This window comes from Rhipicephalus sanguineus, chromosome 2 (assembly GCF_013339695.2).
Source record: "Rhipicephalus sanguineus isolate Rsan-2018 chromosome 2, BIME_Rsan_1.4, whole genome shotgun sequence".
NCBI classification, from domain to species: domain Eukaryota; kingdom Metazoa; phylum Arthropoda; class Arachnida; order Ixodida; family Ixodidae; genus Rhipicephalus; species Rhipicephalus sanguineus.
In genome coordinates, this window is record NC_051177.1 from 224,310,970 (window position 1) to 224,331,816 (window position 20,847).

Below are 20,847 nucleotides of genomic sequence, written 5' to 3' on the forward strand. Positions count from 1 at the left end.
TTCGCCGCTTCCCCCGACCGGTGTCGGCTGTGTTCCACGTGTGCACGGGATCGCGCGTTCGTCTCTCGTCTCTGTACCGACGACAATGACCGCGAGTCGTGCAGCTTTCGTTTCGACAGCGTAGTCCGTGAACGGGTGTCCCGTAGCGACTTTGTCGTGACCGCCTTTGCTTGATTGACGGACGTCGAGGGCGAAGCAGAGCGAAGATGCTGCAATGCGCTGCTTTGCCACAACAAGTAAGTAGCGATCTCTGTTACTTCGAGTTTTGCTCCGCTAGTCTCTGTCGCGAGTAATAGCCACAAGTGCCGGCGTACCGGTTACATATCAAAGTGTGATAGTATAGCTATGCTGCCGTTCTTACGTTGTGGGTTCGGAGCGTGATAAACATTTCGAACTGCGGCACAAGAGGCTCATCCACGATCGCTGCGCGAGCAGAAAATAATTTGCTGCGAAAGAACCGATCGTGTGTTTTCATGCACTACAGTCGCTACAGTTGGACATGGTTAATTTGCACCAACTCGTCCAATGTTCGGCTTTGCGTAAGTAATAACTGCTACTGATATTTCATCAACTAGTAAGGGCATTCACTTGTCGTTAATCCTAGGCAAGTTCTTAGATTCTTTGTACTGCGGTAATGAATAATCATGTTTGGCGACTGGGACGTTTGAAAACCTGGTACTTATAAACAAGAAACAGCTAAAGAAGCGACTTAGCATTTTATTCTAACGGTGCGCTGGGCGATGTTTCGTTTAACTTCGCAATTACTTGTACTAGTTTTTTGTACCGAAACATGTCTTACAGTCTGAATCACACTTGTCTGGAGTGCCCAAGCGGTTCACTCGGCCGCCGTCTTTTGCAAAGGTACGCAGAGAGTGACGCCATACAAATACCACGGTCACACGGCAAGATGCAAACATTCGAATGTAACAGAGAGTTGGTAAAACACTAATGTTTTACTAATACAAAAAAGGAAGACATGAAAGAAACTAAACTACTCTTCAAAATTGGCTAGCGCGAAAATGGACAAGGACTGAGAAGGAACACTGATGTACAGGACCTTTTCAGTCCTTGTCCATTTTCGCGCTAGCCAATTTTGAAGATTATGAACCAACTAGCCCAACAACGTATACTCTGAAACTAAACTAGACATGTCAGCCTCATCATTGTACAAAATATTCACAAAGGTAATTTCGAATAGGATAAGAGCCAAGTACACTTGACTTTGAAGGGACCCTGAAACTGATTTTGAAATTTTGTAAGAATTTAGGCTTCATCATCATCAAATCATTCGCACCATGAATTAAGTCACGCACTGCGTATCCAGGCAGCTGCAAGCAATTATAGTGACACACTCCTCAACCCTGCTTTGCCTCCTCAACTTGTCAAAACAGCCAACCGTCGCTGGCGACTGCAGCGCACTCGACAGGTCAAGCTCCATTGAGCGTGTGCCGTCAGGCAACAGAGACTAAGTGTGTGGAGTGGTTGAGATCTGCTCCAAAAGCATGCAGACAAACAAACAAAAAGTATATGAGAGCGATCGCTGATCAGCCTCAACTCGGGCAAAGTGATTGTGTCTTCAGGGATGAAGCTAGAGCTGCAGACACGTGGATCCTGCAGGCGTTGGGTGGATAACAAACAAAATATCTTGCCGGGCTAGTTGGTTCATAATCTTCGAAATTGGATAGCGCGAAATCGGACAGATGCACAGGACCTGTTCGATTTCGTGCTATCCAATTTTGAAGGTTGAGTGGATAGCGAGAGCCCGATGCTCACTGCAGTGATGAGCTGAAGCAACTCTGCTCACCAGATGCCTTACAAGCTTTACAAGTCACCACTTGCTATATTTGTGGCACACAACTCAGCTAGGGCATCAATGGTGTCAGAGAAAAAAAAATTTCGTGATAAACACTGTCACGCAGCCCATGTCAACACAGAATGCTCGCTGCCAACCGAAAGTTCCGTGACTATACTGTTGCAAGTTACAGCTGTTGTAATGCTTATGTTACAGTTGTTCCAGGACCAGCAGCAGTAACACGTTGCATTATAGACTGCTGCGTGTAATCTCCATAAGCAGTATTTTCATTCCGTATGTTTAGGTGGCAAACTTCTTTTAGCAACTTCACCATTGTGTTCCTAGCAGAGATATTCCACGATATCAGCTGACAGTCACACAACAAATATGAAGCTGTACGCTGTCATAATCACCTTACACGTATACCAGTGACTTGGAAATGTTTGCCTTTGTAAACTTTTCCAAATCTTTTTTTTTAGATACAAGCAGTTTATTACCAGCATGAGAATAAGTAAAGTGTTAATAGTGACTCCATTCCGTTCAGGTGGTTGAGTTTCTTGAGCAGGTGACTTGACGAGGGTGCTTCTGCCGAATTTTGTTTACTAAAGGACAGCTGCCGGCAGGGCACCTGTTTCATAGTCCCCCTCAGGAATGAAAAAATCCTCACCATTATTTGAATGTTTGTTTATTTCTTGCAATGTTTAAAATACCACTGGCGTAAGCAGCCAGTGTGCCCTGCAAACTTGTCATTGACGTCGACTATACTCGTAGAACAGGTGAATTATCAGTGAGCCTGAGCACGGCCGCTGGATAAAAAGCTTTTTATCCAGCGGCCGTGGCCTGAGCAGCCACTAAATGCATGATACTGATTATGAGGTCACAAGTTGTCACCAATTTGGGCACTTGCGCTTACTTTGAAACCATATTAAAATGTGTTTAAGACTACGTTCACCAGTAATACATGGTTTGAGGTGCCTATATGTGCGGGAGAATGTAACACAAAAGATTTTGGCTTTGAAGTTGCGTTGTCAGGGGACCTTTAAGTGGCACAATCAATCAATGCACAGGCCTTGTTGAGAAAACAAATGTATTGGCTCGCTTCAGCATTCTGCACATTACAAAAGTGGCTGGCTGTAAACATCTGCAGCCCCACCGCTGTGGGGCATCCGTTGTTCTCCAATAAACCCTATTACACTACTACGTATGGCCATTGTCACTGAAAGCCACGTGCATAAAAATGAATGTTAAAGATTTGCTAAAAACTGCGCATAACAAGCTGCTGCCCAACATCAACATGCACTTTGTGCCCAAGCATGCTGCTATTGTCAAATTTGACGCAAAACATGATTTTAAATCATGACCTTGAGAAATAGTTGGAATGCTTATTCTGATTATGGACTGAAATGTTGCTAATCTTGGAAGTTATTTGTTCTTGGACACATTGCACACTTGGTTCAGTGAATATGCTTGGTCAATATGTTTTAGAGTCTGGGCATGCACTCTGAATAATGTCTTTAAATAGAGAAACCAAAGCAGATTTTCACATTGTGCTTTTTATTGGCATTTCAGGAGCAACACAGTAGGATGACTAAAGGACGTAACACTTCTGGACGGGAATTATATGTTGAAGAATTGTTTTGAAATGTACAATAACAAAGATATTGGCATTCTCCTTGCACCATCATCTGCGAGCTGCAAAGGTGAACACTCTCATGTTAACAGGGCCACGTGCATGCACTGGTACAAGGTTGTTCAGATGTGCTAGACAGAACAAAACACAATCTTAAGTCTTCATGCACCAAACACAGAAAATGAGGGCCGAACATCAGCTCCACAAGTGAAAGCAGGTTTCTAGCAGCCTCATATCAACAGTCACTCTGTTTAACTCGATCATAATTGCTCATTCCTCTGCTGTATAGACAGTTTTCATAGCGCCCTTCACGCGAACAACTCCAAGCCACCATGTTTAGGGCGCCGCAGCAGATGACACTGCGACTAGGTTGACTACCTACTGCGATTGCCGGTGCGCGGCGTTTCGTTAGCATGGCAGCCAGCCCGCATGTTGTGAATTATGCTGGAAATGTGTTGCTAAAGATGGTTGGAAGGTGCTGTTTTCCGTTGTGTCACCAACTAGGCTACCGCGACGAGAACGGAAAGGTATGTGCAACAGAGCGATGTAAGCAAACACACGTGTCACATATCTATGCACAGTGCATGTGTCAATGTCATTATAGTCGTGGAAATGCTAGGCCGTGCAGGCATGCTGTGGATTTTTATGTAAAATGCTCGTCCCTGCGATGGATGACGCATAAAGCGCGTTGCAGTGGCTTCCATACTTGACGTTGGCGACCTAGAATTCCGACATTGCCAGCTTTGCAGGAAAATGGGAAGTATGTTGCTGGCGGCGCGGTTCAGGGCCACGAAGCGTGCGGAATGAAACTCGCAGTCTTGTTGATGTAGCCGGTGGAGTCGGGACATGATAGCGCGGGCAGCAATGACGCCAAGCCACCGACATAATAAGTACATACAGTGTATTTTGCCAAATGGAAGGCCGCTGCTCGCAGCCAAGTTGTTGTGGTACCTCAGCGGACCTGACTACACTCAGTTTCACACATCAAGCGCACCGCTGTTGAAGCTGTGCAAGTTGTTCGGTGAGCAAAATGTATAAATCCGCGTGTCCGCTTTCTTTAGTTTTCGCGGTTGTGAATGCTCGTGTGAGCCGAGCACGAGCCTGTGTGTGAGGCATCGCGACCGGCTACAAATGAAATACTGAAACAACGAAACGTCAGGTGATGTGAAACAGCACATTAAAAGCCGCATAACGGAGTTTGTTTGTTTCTAATTAGGGCACAAATCATGTATTACTCAGCCTGAAAAATAAATCACAGTCTGGCGGTAAAGACATTGAACTATTTGTTAGCGCAAACACATTTTTGTTTTTCGAAGTATCGCTACCCTACTGAAAACAACCTATATGGTTTCATACAGGATCCGTATGGTTTTATACAGGACCTACAGGACTAAATATAGGAATTGTATAGGACCGTGTGGGGGTATATAGGATCCAAACAGGATCCAAATGGGACCTAAACAGGACCCATATGGCGGTATATAGGATGCAAGTAGGACCTACAGAGGACCGATATGGCGGTATATAGGACTCAAATAGGACCTCCAGAGGACCCATATGGCGGTTATAGGATACAAATAGGGCCGGCCAGGACCTATATGGCGGCATATAGGATCAACACAGGAGTTGTTTTCTTTCATCCGTTCTCATTCAAACCTCTCACAATCTCTTCCTGATCAATAGTTCGCCTTTTTATCTTTATACGTGGCAGGACAGCACTTAATTCTCAATGTTATCTTTCAAAGTCCCTTTCATCTCAATCTAGCTCTCGAACCAGCTGGCTTTTTTTTATCTTGACAAGTGGCAGTGCAGCACATAATCATCCGCTTTCATCTACACCTCTTACAATATCTTTTTGCACGCGCACCCCTTACAAAAATGCACTTTGCGTGTCAATTGACCCCGAACCGAGGCCTTTTTGACTCAATAGCTGGTCAATTAAACGGCAGCTTCTAATGAGTGCCCTCAATAAACATTGAATTGACATTAGGTTTGAAATATTCAGTTGACTCTCACTCATTTTATTTTTAATTGACATACATTAAGAAAGTTTTAATTGACCCGCGGTCACTACACATTTAATTGACCTAGTATTGAGCGCTCTCAATGAGGGATGTTGACACCTACATTAGCTTCTGGGGTAGAATTCACACAACTTATGGTGTGTGTGTGTGTGTGTGTGTGTGTGTGTGTGTGTGTGTCATATGGCCAGCACCACTATTGGCTGCAGTTTTCTCTTACGCATATTTTTACGTTTTTCTGTAAGACACGTTCGTTAATAAGGGTCCTGAATTAGGCATAAACCAAACTTGAGGATACAGTTACAGCACTCAGTGGAGCAGCATTGTATTACATAAAACTGCGTGCAAGCATATGCTTTCAGGCACTGACTGTGCGGCGCACGTGTTTCTGAACTGTGTAGACGGATCGGGTCGCGGCCAAGTGCGACACGTGCATTTGCTTCAACGATGCGCTAAAATGCTGCCTTCAAAAATTAGCAAAAATACCCTTGATTCAATGTTTATCGCAATGTGTATTCAATGCTTTGACAGGCAGTGTCTTTATTATTATTATTTTATTACTATTTATTCATGAGAAGTACGATAAAAATGGGGATAAAACACGTCGTGGTAGCCGGCTTAGGCGAAAAAAATGCGGATTCGACGAACGCGTCTTTCAACGGTCGTGCATTTTTAAGCTGCTCTCCCCCGTGGGGGGAAAAGGCGCGCCCTATTGTTCCGAAACTCGCCTGTCTGGTAAGTCGCGGGCGGTAGTCTTTGCACGTGGCGAGACCATGAGGGGCGAAGAATTCTGAGAACGCACGTCGCCGACTTTCGCTGCACAGGTGCAAGGAGGCCCGTCTACTGTTGCGATCAAGAAAATAACGCGAGAAAAGATCAATTTGTATTTTATAGGGTGCTAATATTGCGCCATGAAAACTTGATAGTTCACAAATAAGCTTCGCAGAATTTATTGGCAGTTACACCAGTGTAAATTTCTGACGGTCACTTTAGTTCTTGTTGTGTATCCCTCCGCGCCGCACTTTCTTCTTCAGAATTGCTCACCAGCGTCACGAGTGCGGACGTGTTCGTCACTTGCGATCTCTCTTGCTCTGATTTCGTGGACATCGAGTACCGCGATGTGCACAGGCTATCAGCGAAAGAGTGAAGAACATACTTCGCTCATGTGCTGCAATTGTGGCCGTGCATGGAAGTTTGTTTCGGCGGAACGGTTGTTCACCAGACCCAGCATCGCAACTTTCCTGCGGAAAAATGGACACCTCAGCCTACATGCAAGACTCCATCGCAGCTTCCCTTCTGCAAAGCTGCAGAGACAGATACCGTCACCATGATGTGCCATCAACATTTTCTGTATTTGCTGGATCTCCAAACAACGCGCCTCTGTTGATTATCTTTGAAGGTAAGCTTATCATTTTCACTGCCTTCGTACGTTCTACTCGCAAGTCATGAAAACTGAAAAAAAGTATTGTGCGTTGGATGTTGTATCAGTATGCAACTACGTAACTATTGTGGTTTACATTATTAAACCGTCCTCTTCTAGCTATTTTATTTTTTATGACAAGATTTTCTCTCTTTTTTTTGTATTTCTTACAGGCAGGCCTTGCCCTGGTTATTCGGAAACAGGCGCTACGCCAACTAAATGATGGCATTCGTCCCTATTGGAGTTTTCGTAAAAATAAATAGAGATGTTAACAGATCTGTGTTTTCCATTTTGACTTGAACACTTTACAGAACACTGAAGGTCCGCTGCAGCTTACACAATGAAGAAATCACAGCATCTGCATCACTGTGCCTGTGCGTGTATGGTGCCGTTTTATTGCGGAGATGCTTAAAGATTAAAATAAATAATCAGTTACCAAATATTCTTGCCTGATCGTTTTTCTTCAAGTATATATGTAAGTGCAACAGTGAATTCTTACATTCTTATAATTAGACTGCTGCGAGATATCATTACAGCTTGAATTGCTGCACATATTTGCTTTTATTACACGCTTCATAAACTGGCATGTTTTTATCAATATGTTCTTTTGCTGCACGTCATTTGTGACCCAAATCGCTGATTCGGCCCATGTTACCCATATCACCTGTAACACCCATATAATCAACCTACCTGTATCACCTATACGATCTATATCACCTATACAACCTATATCACCTATAAACCTGTATCACCTATAAACCTGTATACCTGTATCACCTATACACCTGTATCACCTATAAAGCCGTATCCCCTATACGACCTGTATCCAATAACATCATATGTATGGGTCCTGTATATATAGGGAATTTTCAGTAGGGTAGCCTCTACAGCGTTGCACTTGTTGTATGCGGGACAGAGTACGCGAAAGTGCTCGGCACTGGCCGCTTGAGACTTCCAGTCTCGCGCGTCCACCTCGTTTTGCAGGCCGGTCACCGTTGTGTTCTTCATAGGCGATGCTGCTACAGTTACATGGACGTAACTTTCCGTCAGCAGCTTTCAGCTCTGACGAGCGATATTCCTCGTTACCGGTTACTGAATTCCGAGTTGGAGGGGTTATGCGTCCGCCTCGGCGCAGCAGCCGCGTCAAATCGTTCGTCCACCCGGTCGACGGGTCACTCATTACAACGTCGAAGTCAGTTGCACGACCTTTTCAACGCAAGGCACGAGCAGATTCATTCGCAGAGATTTCGGAGGCGGTCTCACTCGGACTCAGACTCACTGAAATTTTCCTCAGCTGCACTGACTCGGACATAATCTTGCCAAAATATGAGGGTGTTCTGTCAAATAAGGTTCCCAAGGAGCTGCAGTCACAAACACACAGCTGCGCTGGATTCAGTGTCTCTGTCACGCAGCGTGGTTTCCCTCTCGTAGTCTCCGCTTCCGGCGAGATGTCTGCGACACTCAGGCTTGGCAGCCATTAGAAATGGAGCTCCCACTCGCTTCTTCCGTCAGGTGCGAATTACGCTCTGCGATTCATTTTTTGTGTGCAAAAAACACTGCGCCGGTGGACATTCATTCCCAATTGTCTACGGAAAAGTGTATGAGCATTCAACATGTGTGCAAATGGTGCGGAAAATTCAGACGGACGTGCAGACGTCCATGACGAACAGCGTTCTGGACGCCCATCGGTTTCGGACGAAACAATTGCGAAAGTGGAAGCAAACAATGCTGAAAGATCGAAGGGTGACGGTTCGGGAGCTCTGCGAGACGATCCCCGATGTCAGCAAGACCTGCATTGACAAAATTTTGACAGACCATTTAGGGTATGCAGAGGTTTCTGCAAGGTAGGTCCGGGGATGCTTACAGAAAACCATAAATGGAGACGTGTTGAAGCAGCCTGCGAATTTCTTCAGGCCTACGAAACCGATGACGAGAAATTCTTGGACTTCATTGTCTCTGGGGTCGTGTAGTGGACCTGGGTCCACTACACGACACCAGTGGAAACATCCAGAGTCGCCGAAGCCGCGAAAGTTCAAACAGACTGTCTGCCGGCAAAGTGATGGCGAGTGTTTTTTGAGACAGGAGGGATTATTGTTGTGCGAATTCATGCCCGCTGGTACAACAATCAATGCGAACCGCTACTGTGAGACACTGGAGAACCTTCGCCGCGCGATTCAAAACAAGAGGAGAGGCGTACTCACGAAGGGAGTGCGTTTCCATCAGGACAACGCTCGTCCGCACATTGCCTGTGTAACGATTGATCTCATCAACAAATGTGGATGGGATACTGTCACTCACCCGCCCTACAGCCCAGACTTAGCCCCAAGTGACTACCATCTCTTCCCAGAATTGAAGAAATACCTGGATGTGATTCATTTCAGAACTGAAGAGGAGCTTAAAGAAGAGGTTTTAAGCTATCTACGTGGCATGGCAGTAGAGTTCTACGATGTAGGCATAAATAAGATGGTACACCACATGCAAAAATGCATTGATCTCCACGGTGATTATGTTGAAAAATAGGGGGAAGTCTGAGCTTTCCAAACATGTATTATTTAATGCCAATAATCATGTTTTTTATTGTGAAAAATTACTGCGAACCTTACTTTACGGACAGCCCTTGTATTACGCAGCCAGACTCTCCAAGTGAGTCGACTCATGAGTGAGTTTGCCAACCTATGGCAGTGTGAGATCATGTACCATTTTTAAGTTTCACAATCCAACCTTCACTCAGCTTTTTACCCGGTGGACATGTGTGAAAGCTGGCACAGGGCTCCGTTGCGTGCATCCTGCACTGTGGCACCGAGTACTGGCCTATCATATAAGAACCCTTCAAAGACAGGGATTACATATTGCTTCTTAACACCTATAGCGCACAGAAAAGACAGGAACACAGAAGTACGACGCAGACACAGCGCTATGTCTGCTAGCGCTGTGTCCGCGCCATAACTCTGTGTTCCTGTCCTTTCTGTGCGCTATAGGTGTTAAGATGTAATACCAACATGCCCAAGCTCACGTTTTCATATTTCTGTGCTTTCAAGTGTTGTCAAGTGCTCATCCGAAACGGGAGAACTCCTCATTTAATCAAAATTACAGCACAGGTGGTATTCTAAAATTTTGTTTTCAGCACATGTAGGTGCTCCCTAAGCAGACAACGCTGCTGCTGATCCTGCCTATCTGTCACGCTGACGGTGGCGCCAGCTTTTCAAGTGGTGGGCTTCGTGCCCAATAGTATGGGAAAGGGAAGGGAAACAGAAGTGAGTGTGAGGAGGAGGGGAGATGGGGAAGCATAGCATATTCTTTTTAGGATGACTGCCAGTTGGGCGTGTTGGTATAGGTTCATGATGAAACAAGCGCGATATGTACGAAGACACAGAAAGGACACAGGACGGAGTGCTTTCGTCCTGTGTCCTTTCTGTGTCTTCGTACATATCGCGCTTGTTTCATCATAGCATATTCTTATATAGTACATTATAGCAAGAGGTGGAAAGGGAAGAGGGTGAGGAGGGGAACACCACTAGCTTTGTTTCCTCAGTCTTCGTGCCATAGTGCGTAGCTGCCCCCAGTTTTTTTTTTTTTTTTCTCATCACTAACTGCCACATTCAAGAACAAACTTTATACTTAGCTTTTGACTTAAGAGTGTAACCGGCCCTTAACACCTTTTAAGAATGAGCCTTGCACTTAAGTGCAGCATTTGTTGGCACTCACTTCAGCACCGTAATTGTAAGGTGGCACCGTCCTTTTAGATATTTATCACTCTTTTTTTTTTACGGGCTCTCCACCTAAAGTATGACAAGGAAGCAGTAGACTCATCATTCACGATGCTTATTTTATGTGCTTCCAAGGGATGCAGCCAAAGGACGACCTGCGGAATATTTGTGCGCTCGATCGGCGCCGCAATCTCCCGAGCAAAGTTCACCTTTGCTGAAGATCCAAGCGTAAGAAACTGAAGCAGCAGACGGCTTCAAGCCATGATCTGTGCGAATCACCTTTATGGGAGCTGCAAAAAAGAATAAAAAGTGTATCCCCAGTGTTTATGTACTTTTATTATACTGTAACAGTATATTTCTGAACAAACCATCTGAAACATGGTGGATCGGTAGCACTGCAGAAAGCCGATGAATGCTTATGAAAACATGGAAATACACAAAGCAGCATACGATCTTACCACTCGTGTGGCCGCTGCATCTTTCCTTTGCCCCAAGGAAGCACGCAGCACAGTGAAGCGGACTTATGCGCTGACGTCCAAGGACGCGGCAGATGCTCAACATAAATTTTCTCACTTAAAACAAAAATCACTATAATTAAACTTCCCGAAACGAATTTCCTTTGTATACCTTTCCAAACAAGTGTAAGTACCCAATTTTAATTTGACTGCATCACCAAACTGCATGTGCCTGAACACGAGTCATTTATTTAACTTACTTTCAATGCCAGTGTTACAGAGGAGAGTTGTTAATACATGTACATTACACAATGTTATGCATGGCAGCTTGAAAAGATTAATGGTCTCAGTTATTGGCGACAAAGGCGAGGAGGTGGTTCTATTCAGATGCTGTCTTTGGTAGAATTGAATTGAGAAAAAAAAGAAGGTTTGTCTGGCAATTTGGCACTTGGACTTTGATGTGGTATATTCGCATTTGTGTGTATATGGGTGGTGCGACACCCCCACTTATACATTTTTCTATGTTTTCACTCCTTATTCTTTGAAACTTCTCGGTGATTGACCTCCATACTTTTTTGACACACTTACTGGCAACTATCTGGCATATGGTGTTATTGTATTGTGTTGATATACTTTGTAGAATTTTTTAAAAATTGTCAGAATGGACGCAGACTCACCGTTTTGCTTCACCACAAAACATATCGCGAGAGAGAATAGCGGACGACAATGAGAGGCAACAAGAAAGCACCATTCCTTTTCTAGCAACCACTATGGCAACGTTCACATCCCTCCTAAGGACAGAGAAAAAAATTTTCTTGCAATGATTCTGTCATGAAAGAGGTCGAATATTGCACTAAAAAGCTTGCCCACAATTTCTTAGAACAGAATCTTGAGAAGTACGAGTGCAATGTCGGGGACGTTTGGCATGGAAGGGCCCAGGGTTGCCAATGGTGGCTACTTTTCGCCAAATTGGCGAATTTGAGGGGCCCGTGGCGACCTAAAATTATGAATGGCGACATGGCGAATTTTTGCGATTTTCGGCTTAGGTCTCCACTGAGTTATACATCCTAAGCTCAGTGTCTTCGCAACGAATGACCGGCAACATTCACTGTATTTTTCTTGGTTTTAGACCTAAGAGTAGAGTGTGCACATTACGCGTCATTCCGTATGTCCGTCCTGTAACTCGTGTGTATCTCCTCAATTCATCTAGAGGCAGGAGGTACGGGAACGTCCCCCAGAGATGTTCTAGCAAAATGTAAACCGCGAGGGGGGAGTGTTTGACTATAAGTTAATAGCTTTCGGCGCTTTAAGCTTCTCTAAAGTTTCGCTTCTGAAGGGGCTAGGCGACGGGTTGGCCGCGTGTTCCGACCATTTGTTCCGCCAAAGCTCCAACTGTTCTGAATAGCTTGGCGACTTATTCACCGTTGCAGTACCCCCAATTCAGCTGGTAAAGACTGTTTTGGAATAGCGAAGAGAGAAGGATACGCGGCTATTTGTGCAATAAAAAATATTTATTGAGGCATTTTCCACTGTTCTCGGTGAGCGTGTGCAATGACAACAATTGCTATACAACATTTTACATTGCCTATCTGTTCATTAATAACGCATCGGCTTGACGCGTGTAGATATAAGTGACTGTAAGAAAGGGTCGGTAGCGTCCGGTATCATATTAGTTCACACTGAAAACGTGTAAGACTCACAATGATCGGTTCCTGTAAGACTTCTGTCGTGTTACCTTCAATAAACCTTTTATAATTCTTTTAATTCATATAAGGGTACGTAAAGCTGTCTACAAACAACGCTTTCAAGGTTTTCGCCCAAGGTTTACGACACTTTTACCTTTGAAACGAGCGGACAGGGATGGAAGGATATCATGAGCGTTTCATTCATTCACCCTTGCGCCACCACGCACATCTTGCGGCTAGTCGGAGAAGCAGCACCATGCACTCCCATGGTGAAGCGGGCGATAAGACTGGCATTGAGAAACGTCAATATAACTTAAGGGTCTTGGATGGTATACTGTATTCTATGGGGCTACACGTGAGAGGAAATATTTATTACTAGGTATGACGCACATATCTAGAATGGCGACTTTTTTGGCGAGGTTTGTAAAAAAAATGGCGACTTTTGGCGACTTTTTGCTCGTTATTTGGCGACATTTACTCGAAAGTGAGTGGCAACCCTGGAAGGGCCCCATCAGAGAGACGTGCCACGGTGGTGTGGTTATGGTGCTCGACTGCTTACCCAAAGAGCGCGGGATCGAATCCCGGCCACGGCGGCCGCATTTAATTTATAAAGGATGAGCGATAGAACTTAATGATACCCTGAAACGATAGACGATTCTGCACAAATGCTGTGTTGCCAGTTCCATGTGACAGCAGGTTGTATAAATCGTCTTTATACTTTAAATATTGCAATCTATGCACACTGCTCTGAAGCCCATATTTCTGCCCACCTTTTCTTGGGGAGCAATTTCACTCGTACAAACAATCTCATTTGTTTCCACGTGGTGTCAATTTGTGACCACGCGGAAGAAAGAATGCGTTATAGTTTTAAAAATCCGGACAGAAAATTGCGCTAGATCGTCGGAATCGATCGAGAACTGAGGACATGTGTAGAACGAGAACAGAAAACATGCGTCGTCTAGTTCTCTAAAGTCCGTGTATGCTCAGCTCACGTTCTTCCCCATTAAAGACGCAGGCTTTGGTCGCTATAGTTAACGCGATAATAAAGCAGAAAAGCGTTATTCCCAAATGCAAGGACAGCGGTAGCCGTAGAAGCACTACATATTCGCGTTACCACGCGGGCCGCGCAAGCTTGTGCAGGATGCAGTGGCGTTTTGCTTACCTGCTGACGACCAGTAGGCAAAGTGTCGCGTATCAAATATTGATGCTTGATGTTCCGGATGGTACTAGATATGATCACCACGTATAAATCCATATAGATGTCACAATGTCACGGAGAACAGCGCAGAAGTTTGGAAGTTGAAAGCACGCGTTGGAGCCAGAAAGGTAAACAGGAAGTCGCCATGACACTTGCTGCAGGAAACAGGTGGACATTGATGAACTAGGAGAAGAGTGCGAGATAATTATATTAGGAGATATGAATGCGCACATAGAAGATATGGATGGATATACTGACCCAACCGGCAGAATGCTGCTGGATATGTGTGAAAGGCATGATTTAATCATTTGCAACAGTACCAAGAAGTGCGAAGGGCAGATAACATGGGAGGTGGGAAGGCTGCAGTCGACGATAGATTACGCACTGATGTCACATAGGATGTATGATAGGCTAAGGGTGATGAACATAGATGAATATGGTTCCAGAAGCTTGGGTAGTGATCACAAACGTATCAAGCTGAGTTTTGGAAGAGAAATGAAAATAGGAAGGAGGCAATATGAGCAACCACAGGGTAATATTTATTCAGAAAGGCAAATAGAAATAGCAACTAAAGAGATTGAGAAAGTAATCACCGAGGATACTAAAACAGTGTGGACGTACACAAATCTAACTAGACTGTTTGTGTTGGAGCTTGCTAAGGTACGAGCCAAATCAACCGGGAAAAGGAGACACAAACCCAAGAGCTGGTGGGATGAGGAAGTTAAGAGAGCCATAGTAAGACGTCAGGAAGCCTCCAGAGAACACAGGCATGCTAAACAGAGGGGTGAACCGGAAGATGATGTCGAAAGAAAATGGGGCAACTTTTTGAGCTGCAGAAGGGAAGCTTCCAATCTGATCAATGAAAAGATTAGAAGAAAGGGGGCCCAATGGATGGCGGAAGTAAACAAAAAGGATAGAAAGGCAGCTGCAAAGTTTTGGAACCATCTCAATTCTCTGAGTAAAAATTGGCCGCGTATCTGCGTGCTTCGCTGCAAATGTCGTCTAAAGACGATAGAAGAGGCGCTGCGTGAGATATGGACGCCATCTGGCAATACGTCGGGAAACACGAGTGCTGTGTTGCGGGCTGGTAGTCCCGGCGCAGCGGCAGGCGAAGACTGGCGGTGACCAACGCGACCGGTGGGGACGCCGGCCAGCCTGAACACGCTGTTTGGCGCGATGCGCCGAAGGAGAAGGAACGCCCGCGCTCAACGAGTACTCTCCACAAACTCTCTTACTTACACATCGCCTGGGTAAAACAGGAATGCCAGAGCGGCGCCCATTCATTCGTACAATGCCATACTGAACCGAAACCGAAACACAACATGAGCTTGTGCAGAGGGCACGGAGGAAGACAAGTTTCAGCGCAGTCGCATTTTCAGCGCACCTAAGAAACTAGGGTTGTAACATTGTAGGGCGAGTAGGGCCACAGGGACCGTCACGACGAAAACCTGCCTCCTCAGTCGTATTCGCCTGGAACGTTGGTGTCGCTTCGCGTTCCCTCCTCCGCTCCTGGCCTTTCCACAAAGCTACTGCCTATGTACGAAGGCCCCTACCGCGTCCTACGTCAAGCATCCCCAGTTAACTATATGATTGAGCCTGTTCAATCATCTAAGGACCGCCGTCGTCGCGGCCGCGAGACTGTTCACGTCGATCGACTGAAGCCGCATTATGACCCACCAGTTGTACCTGTTCCTTAGGTCGCCAGGATGGCTCCTTTTCCGCGGGGGAGTGATTTGTAACATGGTAGGGCGCAGACAAGAACGCCTGCGAAAGAAGACGACGAAGACGGTTGTTGTTGGCGCTCGCGCTTGCTCGGCTTGGACCGCTGATCGCTTCAGCTGTGGCAATCTTTTAATAAACGCGTTACTGTCTCAACGTTAAACGCATAGCATCAAGGTCTTTAAAATTGCGTATCTATGTATTTTCTGTTAAAGGAACACACCGCCTAATACTTATCTAGTGATGTTGCGCCTCAGATATGCGTAATGTTTGCTTTTTGATCAACAATGTACACAAGTATGAACCTAGTCAGCCGTTCACGATGGCTGGCCCTTGGGCAAGTGGTTCAACTTTGGCCGAGTGGCTGAATCGAGGGACGTGCCGACAAACAGAAAGACAGACAGAAGGACAGACAGAAAGACAGACAGAAAGACAGACCAAAATTTCTGCGTTTAAGTTCCCCAAGAAAGACTATCGTCTTTAATAAGACAAGCATGGAACAAATGTTTATAACTACAGTTCAAGGGGTTAGGCCAGAAGGGGATGAGGCAATGGAATTTATAAGAACAATGATGACAGAAAAATTTAAACAAGGAAGCGATGCATGCACCCGAACGGATGAGGATAGACCAATTAGCGCAGTGGCTCCACTGGGACAACGAGAGTGGGAAAGGGCAGAGAAGAGGGTTCCTAATAGCACATCAACAGGCCCTGACGGCATCCCAATTATGCTAATAAAGAAATTAGGTCCAAACTCTAAGCAAACATTAAGAGAAGCAACGAGCAAAGCAATAATGGATGGTGAAGCCCCCCATGGGTGGAAACTAAGCCGGATGAGCATGATCTATAAAGGAAAGGGAGACAAGGCTGATATAAACAACTACCGTCCTATAACAGTGACATCAGTAGTTTACAGGCTGGTGATGCAGATCGTAAAGGAAAGACTACAGACATGGGTGGAGAATGAGGGGGTGCTGGGGGAACTACAAAATGGGTTCCGTAAACGAAGGAGGTTGGAGGATAATCTGTTCTCATTGACGCAGTGTATTGAAATAGCGGAAAAAGAACACAGGCCCCTGTGGCTGGCATTTCTAGATATCAAGGGAGCTTACGATAGTGTGATTCAGGAAGACTTGTGGAGAATACTGGACACACTTGATGTGGAAGATGGAATAACTAATCTTTTAAAGGACATCTATAAAAGTAACAGGGTAGTTATAAAATGGGAACAACAGGTATCCGAACCTATAGAGATACAACGCGGGCTTCGACAGGGGTGTCCCTTGTCACCTCTGTTATTTATGCTGTATCTACAAGGATTAGAAGCTAAATTAGAGGGGAGTGGACTCGGCTTCAGCCTCTCTTTTGCCAAGCAAGGAAAACACGTTGAACAGTCATTACCGGCATTGATGTATGCAGATGATATAGTATTAATGGCCGACAACAAGGAAGATCTGCAGGGATTGATAGACATCTGCGGTAATGAAGGAGATAGGTTAAATTTGAAGTTCAGTAGGGAAAAATCGGCAATCATGATTCTTAATGATAATGAAGGCAGTGAGCATAAGATACAGGAAGTCACGCTGGAGATAGTGGATAAATACAAATATCTGGGCGTATGGATAAACAACGGGGATGAGTACCTAAGGGAGCACGAAAGATACGTAATGACTAAGGGCAACAGGAATGCAGCTGTAATGAAAAATAGGGCACTGTGGAACTACAATAGGTATGACGTTGTGAGAGGGATTTGGAAAGGGGTAATGGTCCCAGGTTTGACGTTCGGCAATGCGGTCTTGTGCATGAGATCAGAGGTTCAAGCAAGATTGGAAATTAAACAACGTGGCATAGGTAGGCTTGCTTTGGGAGCACACGGGAATACCCCAAATCAGGGGGTACAGGGTGACATGGGATGGACATCGTTCGAGGGCAGGGAGGCTAGCAGCAAGATAGAAGGAGCGATTGAGAAAAATGGGAGAGGAGCGTTGGGCTAGGAAAGTTTTCAGCTACTTGTACATGAAGAATGTTGATACTAAATGGAGGAAGCGAACTCGAAAATTGTCAAGCAAGTATTTAGACAACAGCAGAATACCAAGCCAAAAGGAAACATCGGTTAAGAAGAAGGTGAAGGAAACAGAGAGGGACATGTGGAAAATGGGGATGCTTACGAAATCATCACTGGAGACCTACCGAACTTTCAAGCAGGAAATTGCAAAAGAAAAAATCTACGATAATTCTCGGGGTAGTTCTCTGCTGTTTGAGGCCAGGACGGGAGTATTGCGGACCAAAACGTACCGAGCCAAATACGAAGGCACAGACACGTTATGTAGTGCGTGTGGAGAGGAGGAGGAAACGGCTGAACATTTGATAATGTTCTGTAAAGGGCTTCACCCTACAGCCCAAGATAATGGCGCGGAATATTTCAAAGCATTGGGGTTTAGGGACAGTGAAGGCAAAATAGACTTTAAACGAGTAGAAATAACCAGGAGGAGGCTAACCGATTGGTGGCTACAATCAAGGCACGAGTGAATTGCAATCCTTCAATACATAGTGATAGTACTTAACTTTATGGCTAGGTGGCGTGAGCCGCCGCCCGATCTAAAGGGCACAGCCGTATACATCCATCCATCCATCCATCCAACCGAAACCGAAATCGCCTTCAATCGAGCCGTCATTTGCGGGCGCCAATGCATAAAATAGAAAACCTTTAGATGCGAAGTATCTTAAGGCGGAGCTCAATCCGGTGGTGGTGGTGGTGGTGGTGTGCGGCGTGACCACCCTTACTGCGCATGCGCATACCCTCTCCACACACCTCCTCTCCACTCTCCCTTTCCCCTCTCCACTTTCTCTTTCCCCTTCCCCTTTCCACTTTCCCTCTCCCCTTCCCCTCTCCACTTTCCCTCTCCTCTCCCATCTCCCCTCCCTCCCCTCTCCACTTTCCCTCTCCCCTTCCTCTCTCCACTTCCCCTCCCCCTCTCCCTTTCCACTCTTCCACTGAAACGCGGGCTAGACATGCCGAAATTCTCTCCTGCGCAACGCCGCGATGACCTCGAGCGCATGCGCGTCCCCTCCCCTTCCCCCTCCTCTCCTACGCTGCCCCCCTCTCGCCCGCCTGTCGACCGCGTTCCCCGCTCGCCCTGTGAGAATTAACGGCTGGGCTAGATGGAAGATACGACGCGCGTAGCGTCCCTCTTCGCGTTCCACGACGCGAGGTCGGTAGCATGCCCAACGAACGCCAACGAAACGCGATCGTGCTAGTGCTCCGGCTTCGCATCGCCTCATGGTCCCCTTTAGCGGGAGATGGTGTAATTTTTTCTCCATGGGAAAAATTTATTACTGTGTAACATACTTCTGGGCTATTTGGCTGACCTAAAGGTGTGGAACAAAGATCAGTCTTGAGCTTTTCCACTCTCGCTGAGGCTTCGTAACATTATGATCTGCAGAAACCAGCCGCAGATTTAAAAAATAATAATAAAATCGATTAGTGACGTCATGCTGACTGCCCGGTAGTGGGGTTCGGCGCGAAGTTCAAAAATTCGATTTTGAACTTTCTTTTTCATTAATCAACTTGTGATTGCGAAAACAAAGATAAAAGGTCCCACTCTTAAGAAAATCGATTTTGCCACTTGTGAAAGATTATGACAATTAAAACATTACGAGCTACTATGCTTCAGAAATAGCCCTAGCTTTCTGTGCCAAGTCTCTCAATCACAAAGATTGGCTCTCAATGTATTATGGAGAAAAACACAATGAAGAAAAAAGGATGAGCCGCTGTCCCCATGGTGAAGCCCTCCATCGACATCTTCCTTTATTAGAACACACTGAATAGATCCTAATGATGACAGCACCACTCCTAGTCTTCTACACAGTTGTCAACACAAGATGTTGCTGTTGAGTGAGCACTTACTTGGTACGTTAAATGACATTTGAAGTCGGGATCATGGCGAAATCCAGTCTGGCTAGGAGGGTACATTTGAAATAAAAAAGAGACGCAGACCAGTCCAAACAAAATGTTTATGACGTTTCATCTTCTAAATAAAACAAACCACTTAGGATGTATTCATTGTGAACAAGGCTTCCATTGGAAGTCCAAACGTCATAAACATTCTGTTTAGACTGGTTGGCGCCCCCTTTTTGTTTCATAGTTTCAAATTTTAAGCTAATAATTGCAGAGTGTGAAGAGTGAAATTATTTCATTTGAGACAGTCAAGATTTCAGTCTTACTCAAGAGGAAGGAATGGAATGCACACACACACTGGGTGTCTGTGCTTGTTCTGCATACTTTTAGTTCCCTTTAAAGGGCCCCTGACACCAAAATCAAACCTCGAGATGTTTGTGTTGTTTGATTGTCCTGCACACGTGGGCACTTCTGGCCGATTATTAGTGGCAAACGTTACCGTCAAGATATTTTAATTTGGTTTTAAAGTGAGTGAGAGTGCTCATCCGAGTTGGCAACACTTCGCGACATATCCACTAATATGGCGTAGATGAAGGCCCCGTGTGACGTTCCACAAGAAAAGCCAGTACTGTTGACGTCGCAAAAGATGGGCAGGTCACACACAATACCACAACTGGCACCCGACCGAGGCTATTGTTTCTCGTCCCTCTCCCTCAGTTGTCGGGCTGCCCACAGGTTGGTTTTGGCTGCTTAAGCCAGGAATGCTTTAAATTTTCCTGAGGGGACACGCACTTAACCGGCTTAACTCATACCGAAGCACCCACATCGTTTCATACTTTATCGCGCACGGGGCCCCCCGATTTGAAAACTGCGCTATCAATGTCACCAAACCTTTAGCACACAATGTCTTAGGTGCTTCCCCGCTGTGGGGCAGTAGTTTCTTATGACTTGAGGCGGGTGTTTCAAAATGAAGCTAAAAGTGGCCAGAATTACCGACACTAGCATTAATTATACGATATGTCAGAGCGCTTATGCCTCACTAAATTTCAGCATCGCCAGACACAAGGCTACAAGTTACAGTAAAAAAAAGTCACAAACTAAAATTTCACCTGTCAGGGGTCCTTTAACCTTTCACATCCTTTTATGCTGTTTCAACACCGGTGCATTTCTCCTTCACACGCAGGGAGTGAGCATGCATACGTTGGTCATTGAAGCATAAATCAAAGAAAAGTAATACATAATAGAAAGAGAAGAGAGCTGGGCTGCTGGGAGAGAAGCATGAAGTCTACCTCCAAGCAACAACAAAGATTCATCTGTGTGTG

General features: G+C 45.4%; 1 long non-coding RNA gene across 2 annotated transcripts; it reads left to right on the forward strand.

The window, feature by feature from the left end:
- On the forward strand, window positions 1–20,815 carry LOC119384122 (uncharacterized). 2 transcript variants are annotated; one of them, XR_005181864.2, is made up of 3 exons: window positions 1–236; window positions 3,362–3,492; window positions 20,709–20,815. It is a non-coding gene; the product is annotated as an uncharacterized LOC119384122 (long non-coding RNA). The 2 variants fall into 2 exon arrangements; XR_005181863.2 differs by lacking the exon at window positions 20,709–20,815 and adding an exon at window positions 10,706–10,893.
- Window positions 20,816–20,847: the final 32 nt, after the last annotated feature.